Source organism: Haematobia irritans, chromosome 1 (assembly GCF_050003625.1).
Source record: "Haematobia irritans isolate KBUSLIRL chromosome 1, ASM5000362v1, whole genome shotgun sequence".
NCBI classification, from domain to species: Eukaryota; Metazoa; Arthropoda; class Insecta; order Diptera; family Muscidae; genus Haematobia; species Haematobia irritans.
The window spans coordinates 185,512,359-185,531,158 of NC_134397.1; the positions used below are offsets into that span (position 1 = coordinate 185,512,359).

The 18,800-nt window shown below is 33.6% G+C and overlaps 1 long non-coding RNA gene across 1 annotated transcript; it reads right to left on the minus strand.

Moving 5' to 3' along the window:
• Positions 1–7,097: 7,097 nt before the first annotated feature.
• On the minus strand, positions 7,098–7,958 carry LOC142242948 (uncharacterized). The gene is made up of 2 exons (XR_012724267.1): positions 7,425–7,958; positions 7,098–7,342 (listed from the first exon to the last, which is right to left on the minus strand). It is a non-coding gene; the product is annotated as an uncharacterized LOC142242948 (long non-coding RNA).
• Positions 7,959–18,800: the final 10,842 nt, after the last annotated feature.

Here is an 18,800-nt window from a genome sequence, read left to right on the forward strand (position 1 = left end):
TAACATATATGTGCCAAACATGTTATGCTAGTTTATGAACATTGTATGCTTTCACTTAAAAATATTGTCTTAAAAAATTTGAGTTCCAAACATATAATTTTTACACCCAAACATATATGAAAAACAGTATTTTTCGTCCATGTAGAAGATCATCCAACGATTTGGATACAGAACAATTAAAAAAATTGGTTGAAAGGGAACTCCCCCTACCCGACGTTTGTTTAGCCGGTCCGTTTTACATCTGCATAACAGCCCTATTTCTGTATATTAGCGAAAAAGCAAGTAGTCCGATTTTCTTGAAATGTAGAAGGATATGATTGACTAAGTTAACGAAAATATGCTTCGGGAGGTGCAGCGAAGCGGGCCGGGTTACGCTAGTCTTTTATAAATAATTATTTTTTCACTCGTTTAAGAAAATTTCGTATTTTTATGGAAGTTCTTGGAATGAGAAATTCCGAAAATTACTTTAGACCCATACAAAAATCAAGATGTTCACATATTTGGTAAAATTTAAGAAAACTTGATATATTTTTTTTTCTAAAATTAGTAAATCTTATTTACATTGTGTTTATAAGTTTTTGAAGTGAGTTATTTTACTTAAATTTTGTCTGTCTGCACTAAAGATATTTAATCGTCTAAAATAAACATACATTTTATTTCGTGGTGAGTTTTTCGTGAAGTCACAAGTCGTTAAGTTGATCTTGTTTCACAGAAAAAAATATCACCAAAATATTTCCAATTAAAAAGTTAATTGAAGTTGAAAATGTTTTCAATTAATAAATTAATTGATACAATTAACTTTTTAATCAAGGTAGAAACATTAGGTTAATTAAGTAAATGATTGAAAATTTTAAAATGTTTAATTAAAAAATTAATTGATACAATTAATTTTTTAATCAAGGTAGAAACATTAAGTTAATTAAGTAAATGATTTGAAATTTTAAAATTATTAATTAAAAAATTAATTGATACAATTAACTTTTTAATCAAATTCGTAAGACTAACTGCCTGTTCGTGGAATTTTCGTTTGCCTCGAGACGAACGAATCGTCAAAAATCCCATATTGATATCCCGAAAATCAGAGTCTGTAGAATCCCAATTGTTTCATTGTTCGATAGTAAATCATATATAATGAGTTCATGACAAATTTCAGGATTTTCTAGCAAATATATCAAAAGTTATTTTAGTTTCAATCTAGACGAACGATTCGTGTCGATTCGATTTTGTGTTTCATGAACAGGCACTAAGTCACTTAAAAAAAATGATGAAATTTTTTTTTTTATTTTATAATTAAAAATGTATTTCAAATAATCATTTGTTATTCCAAATAAAAACTCTAAGCCAGTTGAGAAAGTAATTGAAAATATTGACCTTTTTAATTAAAAAATTAATTGAGTTTTGCACTCAACATCAATTAAATTTTTAATTGAATCAATTAAAAAATTAATTGAAATTTACTAATGAAATCAATTATTTTTTTAATCAAGAATTTTTCTATGCCCAATTAAAACTGTGATTGATACTATTATTTTCGTGATTGAAGACATTTCAATTAAAAAATTAATTGGTTCAATTAATTTCGTGATTGAATCAGAATTTTTTTGTGTGTAGCTAAAAACCATGCAACAAACAACTAAGAACAATCCAATTTTCCAAAAAAATACACTTTTCAGATTTGGAGGATTTTGGAGATATTCGACACAAATTGTGGGAATAATGATCAAAACATTTTTAATATAATTTTACCTAAAAAACGCAAATAAATTGTAGCTATAAATAAATACTCCATCACACCAAACAGTACTGCTAACACTTTTGTTTCATAATCTCAAATTAAAAAAAAAAAATAATAGATTTAAATTTAAAACAAGACTAATAATGGAAATTTGTAAGACGCAACATATTGCAAGATAACATATGAATGGATCCTAAAATTTTTTAAACACTTAAAGATCATAAGAAAAATATGCAAAAATATAGACTAACTTTTCTAAAATTGGAAGAAGAAAAAAATTGAATAAAATTTAGTATTTTTTAATGCATACCTAAGGTGAAAATTTACAGATCGTAAATGCTAGTTTTGTATTTTTATAGCCAAGAAATGAAAAAAAAAAAAACAATAACCACTAAGCATGAAACAAACAAAAGAAACCAGCCAGCCAATATCAATCTATGTAAGAGCTATACTAGGAATAATAATTAATTATAGACAGTTTTGTATTGACTCAAATACTTTTTGGCCAAAAATCTTAAAAAAATATTCCAAACACACAAAAAAAAAAAACATTGAATGGTAAATTCAAAAATTATATACGTATGCGTATTTGTAACTAATAAAACTGATACAATAATATTATATATATTATATAATTTAAAAAAAAAAGATGATTTGTTTTTAAAAACTAAGGTTTCAGTTTAAATTCTCAATTGGATCTGGAAAATGTCCTAGAATATGAGAGTTTAAATCGATTCCTTACTTTTTTCTAACAAAACCCAAAAGGAACAATATTTAGTTTTAATGCTAACATTTAAAATGAAAAAAATCTATTTGTAGAAACTTTTTATAGATGTAAATTTATTTGAAATATATCTCTATTTTTGTTTGTTTAGCTTTTAAGGATTTTTATCGATTTTAAAACAATTTTAATATGACTTAATTTTTGGATTTGTGTTTTAGTTTTCTTTGTTTAAGTTGAAATATATATTTTTTTATAAAATTTTAAGCAAATTTCTTTGTATGAAGTGATGATGGAGGCAATACTTTTTTAATGGAGTGCATTAAAAGTCAATACACATATACGACAAATAAACCATTTTATACAAATAATAATTGCAATTTTTTTTATTATGAGAATAAGACACAGATAACACAGGTAAGAGGAAACAAGTAAGAAAGAAAATCTTCAGAAAATCAAAATATTTATATTTATATTTATATTGAAACCTTATTTTGCTTATATCTCTTTAAATATATATCCTTTAGCAACCAATAAGTAACTTCAAAATACACAGAAAAAAGTAGATTGTTTTATGGGGAAAATCATGTGCAAAAATTGAACTAAGTTGTATTCCATTTTTTATATTTCCATACGCAAAGAAAAAAACGTTTGGAAAACGAGTACCGAAAAGGTTTTTCTTTTGTTAGAGTTTTTTGAATTGCTTCGAAAATTTTAAACTTTTATCAACAAAAAAATTCGTTTGTTGCAAAATTTTTATTTTTTCAATAAAAAAGTTATTTTTGAACCAACAACACAGTCCATTTCGTTTATATGAAACACTGTTCTTTTCTGACTTTAGGTCTTTAATAAGACACATTCTACAGTTCAACATTTAATATAGTACAAGGTAATATGGAACATTTTTTCGGAATCTTCCTAACATATCTGGAATATGTGTAAGAAAAAAAAAACTTTGGTCTAAACAGGGATCGAACCCACGACCCTTGGCATGCAAGTCGTACGTAGCAACCACTGCTCCACGGTGCCAAACTAAATGTTTGTTTCTGTTAAATAAACTTTGTTTATTCGGTTCGTGGGCGCCACAAGCTATGCTATATAAATATAACTTATATGGATAATTATCTATTGATGACCATAACAGCTATATAGCTCAGTGGTTAGTGTGTTGGCTTACAAAGTGCATGGTCCGCGGCTCGATTCTCCGTCCAGGCGAAAGGTAAAAAAAAAAATTTTAAAAATTTATAAAATCGTATAATTTCTTCTACATTGTTGGTAATACAGGAAAAGGCGTCAAGAACTAAAAAACCTCGTGGAAGTGAGAAAGATGTGAGGGAAAATTCAATTAGCAAGAAAACAATGCTTTTTTTAGTTAGTCTTTACGAAATTGTTTTTACATCCTGGAAAAGAATAAACGTTTATCACAAAAAGTACATACTTTTCTTCCAAGTGCACTTCCTTACAGCGAAAAGCAAATGAGAAACGAACTTTGTTTGTCTAAAATTTCGTTTGGGAGGAAAGTATTATTTTTTTGAGTGCATAAGGCGTTGTTAATAAATAGAGACAATTCAATAACTTACTAATACCAATTCCTTAATCTTAATGTCCAATAAGTTCATATTAAAATTGTAATAATATGTAAAGCAATTAATTTGGACGAAGAGTGAGCCTGCATTCACCCAAAGAAATAATACTTTCCTCCGAAACGAAATTCCCTTATAAGCTAAAGTATTTTCTTTAAGAGCAAATACAGCCGAATTTATGACAAACAGCTCAACGATTTTCTTTACTGCTGTTTATTTGTTGTTAAAGAAAACATTGCTTGTCTAAAATTTCGTTCTTTAGAAAAGAAATCTCTTCTTTCAGTGTTGATATCAGCCTTGAAAAAAAAAAAAAATTATTGGTACTTTTGGATTTTTAACTATCGTTTACGAAATTTTTCCTCATAAAGGCAAAAATTAACTAAATAATGATGAAAATCATTTTTTTTTATTTTTACTATTTTTGAGAATTTTACGAAAATTATCCTCTGCTTACTTTCCATTGAACTTATGGTGAAATTATATATACCTTCCACCATGGGAGCCACCGTGGTGCAATGGTTAGCATGCCCGCCTTGCATACACAAGGTCGTGGTTTCGATTCCTGCTTCGACCGAACACCAAAAAGTTTTTCAGCGGTGGATTATCCCACCTCAGTAATGCTGGTGACATTTCTGAGGGTTTCAAAGCTTCTCTAAGTGGTTTCAGTGCAATTTGGAACGCCGTTCGGACTCGGCTATAAAAAGGAGGTCCCTTGTCATTGAGCTTAACATGGAATCGGGCGGCACTCAGTGATAAGAGAGAAGTTTACCAATGTGGTATCACAATGGACTGAATAGCCTAACCTTACCTTCCACCATGGATTGCGTAGAAACTTCTAGGAAAAACTGTCATCCACAATCGAAATACTTGAGTTGTGGTAATACTTACCGATGGTAAGGTATCTTAAAACTTCTTAACATCGTTTTCTAAATTGTAAGTTAGTCCATACGTGGTATATATTCGACAAAAAAGGTATGTATAGGTAAGTCTACAAATAATTACGAATCGTTATGGAATTTTCCACGGTACTTAGAGAGCCAGAATTGAAATATGGAGGTCGCTTAAATGGGGGCTATATACAATTATGAACATGATATGGACCAATTCTTGTGTGATTGGGGATCGATTCATCTGAGGGCTATATATAACTATAGACCGATATGGACCTAGTTAGGTATGGTTGTTAACGGCCATATACTAGCACATTGTACCAAATTTCCACTGACTCGGATGAAATTTGCTCCTCCTAGAGGCTCCAAACCCAAATCGGGGGATCGGTTTTTATGAGGGCTATGTAAAATTATGGACCGATGTGGACCAATTTTTTACGAATCATTATGGAATTTTCCACGGTACTTAGAGAGCCAGGATTGAAATATGGAGGTCGCTTAAATGGGGGCTATATACAATTATGAACATGATATGGACCAATTCTTGTGTGATTGGGGATCGATTCATCTGAGGGCTATATATAACTATAGACCGATATGGACCTAGTTAGGCATGGTTGTTAACGGCCATATACTAGCACACTGTACCAAATTTCAACTGACTCGGATGAAATTTGCTCCTCCTAGAGGCTCCAAACCCAAATCGGGGGATCGGTTTTTATGAGGACTATGTATAATTATGGACCGATGTGGACCCATTTTTGCATGGTTGTTAAATACCACATACTAACACCACGTACCAATTTTCAACCAGATCGGATGAATTTTGTTTCTCCAAAAGCAAGGGAAGTCAAATCTGGGGATCGGCTTATATGGGGTCTATATATAATTATGGACTAATATGGACCAATTTCTGCATGGTTATTGGAGACCCTATGCTAACACCAAGTACTAAATTTCAATCAGATCGGATGAATTTTGCTTCTCCAAAGGCACCGGAGGTCAAATCTGGGGATCGGTTTACATGGGGGCTATATATAATTATGGACCGATTTCGACCAATTTTTACACGGGTGTTTGAGACCATATATTAAAACCACGTACCAAATTTCAACCGATGAATTTTGCTCTTCCACGAGGCTCCGCAAGCCAAATCGGGGGATCGGTTTATATGGGGGCTATATATAATTATGGACCGATTTCGACCAATTTTTGCATAGTTGTTAAAGATCATATACTAACGCCGTGTACCAAGTTTCAGCCGGATCGGATGAATTTGCTCCTCCAAGAGGCTCCGCAAGCCAAATCGGGGGATCGGTTTATATGGGGACTATATATAATTATGGACCGATGTGGACCAATTTTTGCATGGGTGTTTGAGACCATATATTAAAACCACGTACCAAATTTCAACTGATTCAAATGAAATTTACTGTACCAAGAGGCTCCGTAAGACAAATCTGGGGATCGGTATATATGGAGGCTATATATAATTATGGACCGATGTGAACCAATTTTGGCATGGTTGTTAGAGACCATATACTAACGCCATGTACCAAATTTCAGCCGGATCGGATGAAATTTACTTCTCTTAGAGGCTTCGCAAGCCAAATCTGGGGATCGGTATATATGGAGGCTATATATAATTATGGACCGATATGGACCAATTTTTGCATAGTTGTTAGAGACCATATACTTACACGACGTACCAAATTTCAGCCGGATGTGGTCCGGGAGACCACACACCGAAAAAAAAGTTTACTATTTTTTATGAAAAATTAACTAACCCATAGTAAGAATGACCATGATTTGGCGCCAAAGATTTTTTTCATCTAGATAAGTTCATGATTTTCTTATAAATTAGTTCATGTATTGCATCGTATTTTAGTTCATTATTACTATGCTGTGGGAAGAATATACTTAAACTCATTCAAAATATTCCTGCTATCCAGAAAAATGAACAATTTTTTGGGAAACCTGTATTAAGAAATTGGTTTGAAATAAACTGTTTGTCAGTATAATTTTCAAAAAAGTAGAGAAATTGAGGAATCAAAGGTACAACAAGACTCTATACAACTAAGAAAATTTTCGTACAAAGCAAGTCAATTTTCTATAACCACCAGTATTTTATTTCAAAAAAATTTTATAATATTACACAAAACTATGGCTTATGATATACAACAAAGGAAATATTTTTATTCGTACGTTGGATGCAGTTACTTGTCGGTAGTTAGTAATTGCTTCTTCAAAAGAGTAATATTCTATGTTAATAGGACTAAAGTAATTAATTTAAATTTCCATGTTTTCTATCCATATGAAAGATATATGTGGCATAAGTTGCTATATTCAATTGAATTGTCCAATTTAATCGATTTTGGCTAACTTTTGTTGGGCGGATTTGTCTTTTAAACATCTGAAATTGCAAAGTTATACAAAATATAAGAAAAATATTATTAATTAATTAATTCTATCGTTCATATTGATTTTTAACTTACGGTTTTCAAGAGTATTTCTTAGAGCCAATAAGGATATCAGCTTAATTAGCATTAAACAGTAAGAATATTCAAAAAATTACCATTACAAGACCTGTCTAACTGCAAGTGAAAAAAATTATTTTTAATAAATTGAAATTATGGTTTTATTAAAAACGGACAAAATACCGTTTATAGAAAAACTTACCACATTGAAAAATCCATCCTGTAGTTATTGGAATCATATACATGGACTAATGGGACGTTTTTGAAATTATTCTCAGAATATATTTGAAATAAAAAATATTATAAAATTAGACATAATTTCCACTTGTCAGTATAGCATTTAGTATTTAAGTTGAACATTAAGTTCGAGTTTAGAGGCTAAAATCGCAATTTTCATGACAAGTTTTCTTTAATAATCCATTAAAAAAATAATCTTTATAAAAAACTTGGTTTGGGCTATTCTCCATCAAGTTATATTTAAATTTGTATCGAAGACGTACAATTTTATAATTTTCTTAGTGATTTATTTTTAATTTTAGCGACTAAACTCGAACTTAGTACTCACCTGTAAGAATTGCTGTAACATAAAAAAAATAGATTCCAAAAAATAGACTCCAACCTGTGATTCAGATGTGGAATAAATATAGATCATGCTATTACCACTCATGTTGTATATTTTTTATGTAAATCAATTAAAAATCCGCACTAATTTTAAACTATTAACAGAAATATACCACATCCTAACCTAACCTTCGAATAAATGTATTTTCATTAATAAACACCAATACCGCACGTACAATTTTGCAAAATTAAATCCACGTGTGCACTTCATAAATGCATCAACATAACTGAATGCAACAATAAAACTCAAAGACACAAATAGTCATAAAGGATACATAGCTGCCGTAAAGAAAAACAACTCCACACGCACACGATCCCTTTCTGATCTCGCTATTGCAAAAAAACAACTCTCACCACAAAAGATACCAACAACACACAAGGAACATTCCATTGTCTCTAGAATCAAAACAACCAACAACAGCATAAATGACGCAATAACAAACACAAACAATCATACGAGATATACACAAAATGTTTCTAAAAACTCCCTCACATGATGCACTCACATTTTCCAGTAGCACGTTTATTGATTAGTTGGAATTCTATCTATAAGTTAAGGTTAAATATATACCAAATCTATGAGGAATCTATATAAAATTATATACACCCGTCAAGGATTATATTAACTACTTTTTATTCTACTTTATCTAAAATTTTCAATGTGAGTAAAAACACTCCAATATATAGTAAAAAGGGAAATAATCTGTAGGTAACCATCGTACGAATCGGTAATGTCGTTAAGTTAATTTTTACTACAAAAATTTTTTTCCATACAAAATTTTTTCTTAGTAAATTGTCCACATTTCGTAGTAAGATTTTTATATTGCCCATGTATATTTATAATAGAATCAACGATGCGTTAACTACTGTGTTGGAAATTTATTTAAGGAAAAATCCTTCCCATTTCGTAGTTAGTGAACTAAAAAACATTTACTGAATTTTTATAAGTTTTCCTTTAGCTAAGTTAATTTTCGTTGTGGTTACGAAAAATGAACTATATTAGAGTAAATTTGTTGAACTATGTGGAAGTTAAAATGGTCCTTAAATTTACAAGACACTTTTTTTTCTGTGCAGTTTCATATTGATTTGCTTCAAATTTTGCACAAGGAGTACCTTTCATAATGGTTGAAATCGATTCAGATTTAAATATAGCTCTCATATATATCCTTCACACGATTTACACTCTTATGGCTACAGATTAAAGTGAAGCTTTGCTGAGATTTATGTGAAGTTTTGCAAAGATATTAGGATTAACATTCTAACTATGCATGCCAAATTTGGTCAAAGTCGATTCAGATTTAGATATAGCTGTCATATATATCTTCAGCCCGATATGGATTTATTTGGCTCCAGAGGCCATACTTGCACCTTGATTTTTCTCAAATTTTGTACAAATTATGTGCCAAGTTGAGTTGAAATTGGTGCAGACTTAGATATAGCTCCCACATTTATCTTTCGCCCGATTTAAACACATTAAGATAATGGAAGCCACATTTGCATTCCGATTTTCAAGCAAATTTTGCACTGAGAGTAGAATTAACATTTTATTTGTGTCAAATTTGGTTCAAATTGGTTAATATTTATATATTTCTCTTATATATATGTACGTATACCGCACTATGGGGAATTGCATAGTGCGGTAGAAAATTGAATATTTTGCAACCATTCTCAACGGATTTTTAAATAAATTGACTTGATATTTATACACAGTATAGATTTATCATTCTACTTAAATGTGTCGAATGTAAGCCAAATAGGTTCATATTTAGATAAAGCGCTCATACATGTTTATGCTTTTCCAATAATTTCGGTGAAGATTTCCTCATATTGTAGTCATATCCTAACCAATGTACTGGCAGACTTTGGCCAAATATTGTACGATTACTCTAGTCACGTGTTCTCTTTTTTCTTCATCCTTTCCTATTCCACAGCTAGATGTGTGCAATTACTCTAGTCACGCGTTCCTCCATTTCCTCCTGTTCTTTAGCTAGATGTGTACGTTTACTCTAGCCACATATTCTTCACTGTCCTTTTTCCTCCTATTCTTCAGCTAGGGGTGGGCGATCACTCTAGCCACGTGTTTCTCCATTTCTTCATTCCTCCTATTTCTTGGCTATAGGTTTGCGATCACTCTAGAGATGTGTTCCCCCTTTTCCTCTTTCCATCCTGTTCTTCAACTAGGGGTGCGTGTTCACTCTAGCCACGTGTTTCTCCATCTCCAACTTTGACCGACATCCGAATATCACCGTGTCCCTCACCTCACCTCATCTCACTCCGTCGAAGATCCACACGTTGACCAAAACCACACTTTCCCACACCATCATATCCTTCCGCCCCACACCGCCTAATATCCCCAGAGTAGTGTTCACCTCTCTCGTCGCCTATAACACAACAACCACCGCTGTGGGAAGCCGCTAGATGCCTAGCAGGATTTACACAAGTTGATGACCGTTAGATCTCGCTCTCATAACATCCAGTGATCTCCACCCCGTCATAACCGCACCTAAATCTAACACAACCGTCTTCACCTATTTGAAGTTTATCATTGTAACATAAAACTTCTAACGACAATAAAAACATATTAACTTAAAACCGTAATAATCTTGCCTGCTCAGACTTTAGAATAAATTTCTGTGATGTACTCCGGCCTCCGAGTGTATTACCCCATCCAAGGTCGAGAAATCCTGTCGTTACCATTCGGTGACAAGAGTTATTTGTGTGTGGTCTAGCCCATATGTTCTCCTTCTTGAATAAATTCAAAACAACTTCTCAAATTTCCTCGCATGACATTAAAGCGTTTATGTAGCTTTACTCTACAGGCTGCTAGCTGAAACTTCCCTTGTAACCAACCAGGGTATTTACATCGAGACCTTGGGTCAGCTGAGCCATCGTATTTAGCCTGCCGCCTTACATACAAAGGGTCCATGTTCTGATCGTGAAACGCATTTCGGACACGGCTCGGTCTTTAAAGAGGCCCTGTCATTGAGCTAAACATGAAATCAGGTAGCGCCCGTTGATAACAGACAAGGTCACCATCACCTAAAATAGACGGCCATAATACCTAACCTTAGGCCAGGAAAATTGGCAGCAACCGATTGGTTCAAAGCTTCGCGGTTTCACTGTCGTTCGTGCTCGGCTATAAAAAGAAGGTCCCTTCTCACTGAGCTAAACTTAGAATTGGGCAAAACTCAGTGATAAGTGAGAAATTCACCACTGTGGTATCACAATGGACTACATAGTCTAAGTGAGCCTGATATAGCAGCCTGCCATTATACCTAACCTAACCTAACTCTGGATAGATCACAGATACTGCGTACTCATTTCACCCCATAGAACACTTATCTGAAACTCTATACTGTTCCATGGTTAACAAAGGCCAATACAAGTCTGTAATTGCGAACTAAGACAAGCGATCTCTTATTTGATACGTTCCACAATTCCTTCACCACTGTGGTATCACAATGGACTGAATAGTCTAAATGAGCCTGATACATCGGGCTGCCACATAACCTAACCTAACCTTCCTTCAAAGAGATGCTTTTTTTGGCCCAAAACAGGTTTTAATCGACGGATCCTACTTTTTTGGGGGCAAAACAAAGTCATTGTGGTTATCCTAGAACCACTTTCTTGAGGCATTACCTCATTTTAATGACGTTGAGTTATGAAAAAATATCTCATACCATCAACTTACAGCAGGTTGTCTCTTACGAGTGATTTCCCAATTTGGTAACAACGCTACTGTGTGATCTGCTAGGATGTGGGGTAAAAACCAAGCACCTCTTATGTGAATGCCCTGTATAAGTCAACCGTAAGCAAACTTCGGGGACTTATAGCTACATACAACTAGGGGCTATGGAAAATGTTGACTCAAACCAGCAGCTTTTATAAATTTTCAAACTGTTCACTCTTAGTTTTTCACAATTCCTGGAGGTCCCTCTCCATATCCACCAATTTCATTGGATTTCCTATTTAAGTCGATAATATAATTTAACTTAAATAAACTTAAATAAACTTCGGGAAGGATATCTTTTCCTCGTATCTTATGTACAAGGAACCATGAATTCCCTGCCATTATTCATCACTCACAAAGGAATCACAAACTTTAAATCATATGCTTTGTTGGTTTTCCTTTGCCATGTTGTCATTATTGGAATATTTGTAAAGATATTGACATACCTCGTATGGAAGACTTTCGGAGAAAAATGCGGACAATCAGACGACCACATACTCCACATTAACCCAGACACAAAACCAATAATAGAACCAAGGGAGAACCCAAAAATAAACTTTTCTAGACCAAACTCTAAGCGATTGAGTGATGGAAAAAAGCCAACCACCAAAAAAAACAAAAACAAGAAATGTGCCCAAGAGTATTTATGAAGTATTTATGTATATGCCTCCAGGTATGTCATCATTGCTGTATCGCTATTCCTCATCAGGATATTGCTTTTTCGTTTCCACACTGTTTCTTCCATATCGACAACAGTCGAACATGGAATGTGGGTTCCTTTGTGGTCGCTCGATGGGTATTCTATCCAATATCGAGGTGGCTTCTTTCTGTTTGTTTTGCTGCTTGTTCGTCTTCCAAGTCGCCGGGTCTTTTTTGGGCTTCTTCCACATCCTTCAATTTGGAATGTTTATAAATCAAAAATATACACATGGAACAGCAAGTTCTTACTACCATAAGTCTTTCGTTTTTTTGCTTTTTCTTTCCAAAGAGAACGAAGTTTGTTTTTTGTGTTATGGTTGAACAAACCTTGAAGACATCCTTCTTTGCCTTGAATGTTTGGATAGATGGATGACTGGCTCTTCCTTTTAAATGAAAGTGAAAAAATAACGTCTGATAATAATCGTGAAATGATTCACAACAACTCATAAAACTCACAAAAAGCAAGGAACAAAAACACAAGGACAGGCGGGAGGTCCGCCTAAGATATTGCAAAAGACGACTTAAATGCTGATGCAGTAATCGCTTGAAGCGTTAGCACACAAAAACATTATGCTGCTGATGCATTGTTGAGGGAAATGTCATTGTCTGTTCCAACGCCCCAATCGAAGCCTTGCTATTGCCGCATAAGGAAGATCATGCTTGAAAGTGTCAATGATTTAGTTGCGGATTTAAATAATTGCTGCCGTAAATACTGAGATTTTTCACATTCTTAAACTGGGATTGATCTTTCATAAATATAATTTAAATAAGATACAAGTTTTAGCTTGGTATATGCAGAACCTTTCCCAAAGACATTCTGAAGAATGAAACATAATTTCTTCAATAGTTCGGCATAATTTCGTGGAACCCTAAACTTCTTATTAGGATTACAACATAATTGAGAGCTGGGAAGCTTAGGAATATTGCAATAATCGGATAATCCTGAACTAGGAATTTAGTAATATCAGTGAAAACATGATCTCGGACAATTTCCAAATACCTTCGTGCCGTTTAATTTTAATCGGTCTTGCTAATTTAAAATCACAGCCGTGTAAACTCGTAGACGTCTTCCATTTATGTATATCATCAACTCGATATTGTCTTTTATGTCATTGAATGGTTGAACTGCAAGCCGAGGTCTCAGTGACTGCATTGCAAATTAAGTCTCTGTGAGAGCCACCATAGTTAGCACGTCCACCTTGGATGGATCGTTGATTCGAACTCAGTTTCGACCCCCTCAGTAATGCAGGTGACATTTCGGAGTGTTTCAAAACTTATCTAAGTGGTTTCACCGTTCGGACTTGACTAAAACAGGAGCTTCCTTGCCATTGAGCTGTACCTTAAATTATTGAATTACAAGCTGGGGTCTTAGTGACAAAACTCTTGACCGAAGTCTCCATAATATTATTTTTCACTGACTATATCGATGCCACACTGCTAGCCAGGAAATATCAGAAATTTAAATGTATAAAGACTTCAAGCAGCAAGATGATTGAAGTCCAGGATCGAGCATTCAAGGGTTGAAATGCAAGCCCATATCTGCGTTCCACATTGGAATCGGATTTTCTAATAGCAAGCCTACTACAGGCATACTACTATCTTAGCTATTCGTTGCATTACCAATAGATAAACTACCGGCCAAATCTCAGTGGTTGATCTCTTAACGAAAGTTCCATATCTTGAACCGTATAATAAATCCTAAAAGTTGAACTACAAGTCTCTGTGATTTATTTAAGTACAGACCGAGATCTATAAGTTGGGATCTCATTGACAGAACTGCAGACCGAAGTCTCAATGATGGCTTCCATGGATGTAGCACAAATTGAAATTCGAAGTCTTATAACGTTAACTCCAAGCTGACGTGTCACTGATTGAAGTACATGCCGAGGTCTCAGTGGTTAAACTGCTAGCGCGCAAGTAAGTTCAATACTAGACTGGGATATTTTAATAGCCAAGCAAACCGGCTAGGTTACCTATTTGTTTCTTGGCCTGTGAGAGATCTCAGTTATTTAACTACAAACCGACCAATAGACCAAGTTGCCAATGACATGATCAATGAGACTGGGGTCTCAGTAATTCAACTGAAAGCCCATGTGTACGTACAATGCTGGACTCGATTTTTGTAACAGCGTATAACAGGTTGGCTGATAAGTCCCCGGTCTAACAAAGAAAAACACATTTTTTTTGTCAAAATTCGTTTTTATTATTCAACATAGTTCCCTTCAAGAGCGATACAACGATTATAACGACCTTCCAATTTTTTGATACCATTTTGGTAGTACTCCTTCGGTTTTGCCTCAAAATAGGCCTCAGTTTCGGCGATCACCTCTTCATTGTAGCCAAATTTTTTCCCTGCGAGCATCCTTTTGAGGTCTGAGAACAAGAAAAAGTCGCTGGGGGCCAGATCTGGAGAATACGGTGGGTGGGGAAGCAATTCGAAGCCCAATTCATGAATTTTTGCCATCGTTCTCAATGACTTGTGGCACGGTGCATTGTCTTGGTGGAACAACACTTTTTTCTTCTTCATATGGGGCCGTTTTGCCGCGATTTCGACCTTCAAACGCTCCAATAATGCCATATAAAAGTCACTGTTGATGGTTTTTCCCTTCTCAAGATAATCGATAAAAATTATTCCATGCGCATCCCAAGAAACAGTGGCCATTACTTTGCCAGCGGACTTTTGAGTCTTTCCACGCTTCGGAGACGGTTCACTCGAGTGTATTACGAGTTAACAGCTGCAAACACCGCTCAGAATCATCAACTCGTTGTTGTTTTTGGTCAAATGTGAGCTCGCGCGGCACCCATTTTGCACAGAGCTTCCGCATATCCAAATATTGATTAATGATATGACCAACACGTTCCTTTGATATCTTTAAGGCCTCTGCCATCTCGATCAACTTCATTTTATGGTCATTCAAAATCATTTTGTGGATTTTTAGATGTTTTCGTCGGTAACCACCTCTTTCGGGCGTTCACCGTCCTCCGTGCTCATTTCAATACGCTTGAATTTTGCATACCAATCAATTATTGTTGATTTCCCTGGGGCAGAGTCCGAAAACTCATTATCAAGCCAAGTTTTTGCTTCCACCGTATTTTTCCCCTTCAAAAAACAGTATTTTTTCAAAACACGAAATTCCTTTTTTTCCATTTTTTTCACAATAACAAAAGTTGCTTCACAAAGGACGCTGTATCTCACAAACTAATTGACTTACAGACGTCAAATTTTGACACGAATCATTTGAAGGTTGCTACTATATAAAAATAATATACATTTAATACTAGCGACGCCATCTATGTGTCAGACCAGGGACAAAAACCTAAGACTTTGTATAATATACAAAAAAAAAAAAAATATATATATATATATATATATATATATATATATATATATATATATATATATATATATATATATATATATATATATATATATATATATATATATATATATATATATATATATATATATATATATATATATACATACATATATATATATATATATATATATATATATATATATATATATATACATACATATATATATATATATATATATATATATATATATATATATATATATATATATATATATATATATATATATATATATATATATATATATATATATATATATATATATATATATATATATAATATACGAAAGAATTTATTTATTGGGTTTCTAGAAAACGTAGTTTTTATCCGATTTGTCAAAAATTGGAAATTTAGCTTAAATTTAGGACCACAAATAGGTGTGCCGAAAATAGTGTGTATTGGTTCATGTTTTGGTATAGGCCCCATATAGACCGGTCTCCCGATTTTACTTCTTGGACTTCTAGAAACCGTATTTTGAGACCATAAAGTGGTATGCCGAAAATGGTGAGTATCGGTTCATGTTTTGGTATAGCCCCCATATAGACCGATCTCCTGAGTTTACTACTTGGGCTTCTAGAAACTGTATTATCCATCCGATTTGCTTGGAATTTGAAATCTGGAGATATTTTAGGAATGCAAATAGGTGTGCCGAATATGCCGTGTATCGATCTATGATTTGCTATAGCTCCCTAATAGACCGATCTCACGATTTTAGTTCTTGAGTTTCTAGAAACCGTGGTTTTTATCCAATTTGCCTTAAATATAAAATCTAAAAGTTTTTTAGGACCGTAAATAGGTGTTCCGAATACATTGTGTATCGGAACAGACTTTGATATATCCCCCTTATAAACTCGCCCTCCGATTTGGGGTCTAGTTTCTGTAGGGGTTTCAGTTTGACTGATCTCCCGATTTAAGTCCTTGGCCGTATACAAACCGTGGTTTTTGGTAAGGCCGATTTCACTTCTTGATGGTATGAAGGCGCACTAATCATGAAAATTGCTTGAAACTGAATGTAAAATTTCCAGGTTTTTCTTCTCGTAATCATTGGAATAATGGGGGTAAAAGTCTACAGATTTTAGAGTTCAAATCAAGGCGTCATTTCATAATTTATCTTGCACACTTACTAGAGATGTTTATGATTCCCCAAAAACTCAACCAAAAATGGTTCTTATAGATCCAGAATCTGATTTAGTCTTCATAGATAAAATCTTTAAATTTATCTTCGGGAAGTATACTGGTTGTATTGATCTGCTTGAGAGAATATCTGTCATCAATCCCCCTGAAATCTTATATATTATCAAGTAACCCGCATCGACGAAGAGTTTTCAAAGGAACTATTATATTTGATTCATGGTGGTGGATATTTAAGATTCGGCCCGGCCGAATTTACTACTATATATACTTGTTAAAAAGTTTAAAAGTCGACTGTTTAATTCTGATAAACCATCGATCGTAGTTGGCGAAGGAACCCATGACCCTTTTATATGCAAGGCGTACAAGCTAGCAATAGCACCACGACGGCATGTTGCAATATCAATTCTCAGAATCATAGCACATAAAGCCGCATAAGCGCTTCACCCACAAAAGGATAATGCTCACACTTTACATAACGACATTTAAATGCAAATTAATTGTTATATTCTGTTGCTATTTTAGTTGCATCTTTGTTAGTTTTGTTGTTTTTCTCATTTAAGAAATAAGGACAATTAAGCAGCCATTAATATGCGTGTTTTTGCCAAGTTTACATCGCTATCGCTAAATTTCCATTCTAATGATGACTTGTTCAAGTCTAATGACCCATTGCTGGGAAAATTATTTCATCTTCATATCTCTATCAGTGGATACTTAACACACCATGTGAAACGATGCCTTGTTTGCATTCAATGATAACCGAAACTTGAGTTGAGAAACATTCTCCAAAATGATATTTCAATCATTTTATCGCTTGCAAAAATGTTAAGTCACGTTCTGCTTAAGCTCATGAATAGGGCTAAATGCAATGTAATGCCTAGAAGAGCTTAAGGAGCATCGCGAAAGTTAACGGCAGAGTATATCAACGTCTGGCAATGGGGCCAAAACGATACATGTCATATGAGGACTTTGTTTGAACTTCAAAACATTAGAAAAATAAAGAAGAATTTTAAGATAGCATTTAAAACAAGAATGTAATCTCATGTTCTCGAAAGTACTTAATAAGAATAAACTGTGAGCAGGTTAAAGGCACTGTGGTATGAGTTCAACGCGTTTTTGGGATTTCATGCTTTTGACTACAGCTCTTAAATTAGTATTATATTGGGTGCGAAAATTAGTAATGCGGAATTGACAACAATCCTGCATTACTAATTTGCAGGATTGACAACAGTAGTTCGGGATATACGCATTGGACAATACTGAATCTGTAAACAACATAGATTTTTGGGTTCCAATATGTCGAATTTCCTGCGCAGCACTTGCGAGAAGCTAACAGCTGTACGAAAGACATTAAAAGAAAGGTATTTTGCTTGGCATTGTTTCTGCTAATGATAAGTGGATCCACTACAACAATCCCGAGCGAAAAAATTATTTATATGTTACAAAAGCGATTTTTTGAGGGTGCATGTAAAGAATTTGGTGGGACCAGTTGAGTGTGGTGTACTATTAGCCACAGTTGCCAGATTTTTTCAAGTGAGATGCCCAAATAATTCCCAATCAAAAAATTTTCCCCATAAAAAGTCTCCAAAAATTTGATATTAATATTACGGACAAATTTCTTTAAAATAGTGAAATTTTAAATAAAATAAAGTTTATAAACTTTCCTTCGATATTTTTTTATAAAATTTAGGACACACGTTTTGTAAATTTGAATGAAAACTCGATGAGATCTGTATCCTAATTTTTGTTTATTTTATTAATCCTAGATTTAAAGCCAGATAGGTCGCTTAAAAATTTCTTTATTTTAAAGATGACGCATCTTTGGTGTGGAATCA